Here is a 3,481-nt window from a genome sequence, read left to right on the forward strand (position 1 = left end):
TTGTTCATCTTATCTATTATGTTGCGAAAAGAAAAAAGAAAATGTATGTTATGGTTGTATTAGTCTTACATGCTCAAGAAAAGTAGGATTTTTCTATTGGTCTATTAACTTTTTTAGGTCAAATGTCTTTTGTAAGAGTCTTAACTCAATATAACCTTTTTTAATAGGCTAATAAGCCAAATCAAACTTTTAAAAAAGTTAAGTTAGACTTAAAATAAAATTTTTGACAAGTAATAGATTAGATTCAAAATTTAATTTTTTAAACTAAGCTTGACTTATTTAAGCAAAGTCTGATCTTAACTGATTTATTTCCCTCCCTAGCATTAGATAAGCGGAGAACCTAAGGAGATAAGTGATTTTTGTACAATCAAATCTACATAACTTTTGCGACAATTTTTAATTGATTGATACAGTCTAAATATCTTAAGTTTAGTAAATAAATTATTTATTAATCATTTATTTATTTAAAATCATAATAAATAAATTATTTTAATTAATTTACTAAAGTTATTATTTATAAAAAATATTCTAAAATTTTAAAATTATTTATTTTAAATTTTAATAAATAAATGATAAAAGGTACAAAGAAATTTTACTTACAATAATGAAGATAAAATTGAAAGAAAAAATATAAAGTATAAATTCATAAACTATTTAAATTAGTTTATAAAAAAAAATTATAAACTAGATGCTCATAAATAATTGTTTATCAAACAGATATATATAGCTTTTTTGAGTCTTGCCTAAAGTATTAATATCAAATGTATAAATAGTCATTAGATATATTTCTAATAACTCGTCTTGTTTAGGTTTTGAATTAATGAGTTTACTAAACATAAGTGTATCTATTTTTGTTTTTTATTTTTTTTTTACGGAAAAGAGATGATAAATATCACCTTAAATTCATACATAATTTTAAGATTTCAAATTCGAATTTAACTTAATATAGTTGGGATGATATGTTAGTCATGTAATACATTTGCATTTTATTTTTGTTTAATAAAAGATTAATTCAAATAATAATATTATGATTATAATTAGATAGTCTTAGAATGGATACTACTAAGAATGTTTTTATTTATTTATTGAGTTTTTATCGATCTAATGTAGTATTTGGTCTCTAAGTCTCAAATCAACCGACAAATATTTATTGTTTAGTTGGACGTTTTCTAAGTTTGAAGTCTGGACACCACAATTATTTGAGTTAATTATGATTCTAGATTCAATTAAAATAACTCAAACTGGTTGCAAAATCTCATAGTCCACCAACATGGATTCACGTCAAATCCAGTTTTTGACACATTCACTTTAGAGTTGAGTGGGAATAACGTTTACTTGAAGAAGGAACAACGCCTCATAATTAAATAATAATAAAATTTATTACCAAATTTTATGATCGTGAGCTTTTTTTACCGTTTGTATATGAATTTTTTTTTTATTTTTATAATTGGAACAATTTGATTTTCTTACTCTTATTTTTTCTTTCACAATTTTTTCTCTATAAGCTTCTATTAACAATATTTTTTACTTTTTCATCTTATTATTGCAATTATACGTGGTCGAACTCGTGGTTGTACATGGAAATCCTCAAACATACAATATATACATGCATCTTATTACATAACATGATCGTTGAAGACGTGGTGATTTTGATTACTCTTATGATAACATGAATAATAATGTCTTTACTTATTCTAATTTTGTAACAAGATTACAAAAGAGAGCAAGTATTTGTGAAAAGACAGGTCATCAATAAATTCGAACAGGTTTAATAGAGCATATCTAAAGCACTTTGTACATTTAAATTTATTATTCACTTTTATCATTTTTAACTATTTATGTCATGCATTTAACATTTAATTTTTATTATTGTTATAAAAATTTAAGTTCAATTTTATTTTAAATTAAAATCTATATAATATAATAAAGCAAACATGATATTTTGGTAAGTTTGATACGTGTCAGCAAATAGAGTGTTAGCCAAATATAAAGTTTCTATTAATAGAAATAACCACCTCATTGTGTATATATTTTTTTTTTAAAAAAATAAATTTTTTATTACATCACGATTTGACATGACGCGTCGTTGAGAATTTAGTGGCAAATAAAAAATAAGAAGAATGAATTAAAAATAAAATACAATCAATTATACTACAACTTGACAATTATTTGAAAAGTAATGGTTAATAGAAATAACCATCTCATTATGTAGATTTTATTTTTAAGAAAAAATAAAACTTTCATTTCATCAAGAGTTGACCTGATGCATTCTTTGATAATGTAATGACCAATTAAAAAATAAGAAGAATGACTTAAAAATAAAGTCTTCTGAAAGTAATGGGTTTTTAAACATTAGCAACCACAATTATTTTATTTTACGAATTCTTTTAGTGCCACTTTTTTTCTTAATTCAGTGTCCTGTGTTAACCGTCTCTCCTCCATAATCTCCCATTTTCGGCATATCCCTTCTACGTATCATTCATATCATCTCATGCACAATTCCCTTTTAATTTGTTGTTTACCAAATATTTGTTATTCATTGTTGTGTTTATATTTCTCCGATGTCCAAAAAAGATCATATTTTGTTGCTTCAATTTCTCCAAAAAAGGAGTCATGGAATTTGGTTGTTAGAGGTGTGTGATTGTGGAATGTCAAATATAAATTTTATGCTATGAAAATGGTATTGATGGATGACAAGGTTTAATTATTTCTTTTATAAATTCAAAATTTTAAATTATACACAAAGTTATTAATTTAACAAATTTGTATTTCATATTTTTAGGGTGATAAAATAAAATTCAAGCAGTGCGAAAAACTCTGATTTCTCGATTTGAGACTAATATTCGTGAAGGAGCCGCGTACAACCTTCGTTCTCTTGGTGTCGCGTCTAACTCTGGAGTATATAAAACAATCATACACCAATTTAAATTGAATTTGCAAAATGATACAATGGTCTGAGAATTAGAAACCAGTTTGGTCACAACATATTCGTACTCATTTATTTAAACAGATGTCATTGGAGTTTTAGTTGGAGTGGAACAAGACAGAGTTTATGAAAGGAATAATGTCACTATAAAATTTAAAGTTATTAAGTTAAAGTAAGATAAGTGAGACTTTTTATATTGTATAACTTTTTTTTTAATATTTAATAATTTTCTCTATTAATTATTAACTAATTTTATTTTCAGTATTTAATATTGGGAGTCTATTCCATAGGTTTCATACAATTTTTTGTTGATTCTAGAATGACGTTGGCTCAATTTTTAGGTGTATATTATTTTTTCTATTATTTGTTGATTGGAAAAAGATTACATTGCATGGGTGAGGATGCATTATGCATATGCATGCAGATAATAGAGTTTAACACGTAATGAATCCCAATTAGCTCTTAATTTAAATATTTTATAATATTTTACATACAATTTAACAATAATATAGGTAAGATTTTGTGATTTTATTTAAATATATATATATATATATA

The sequence above is a fragment of the Cicer arietinum genome, chromosome 3 (genome assembly GCF_000331145.2).
Source record: "Cicer arietinum cultivar CDC Frontier isolate Library 1 chromosome 3, Cicar.CDCFrontier_v2.0, whole genome shotgun sequence".
NCBI lineage: Eukaryota > Viridiplantae > Streptophyta > Magnoliopsida > Fabales > Fabaceae > Cicer > Cicer arietinum.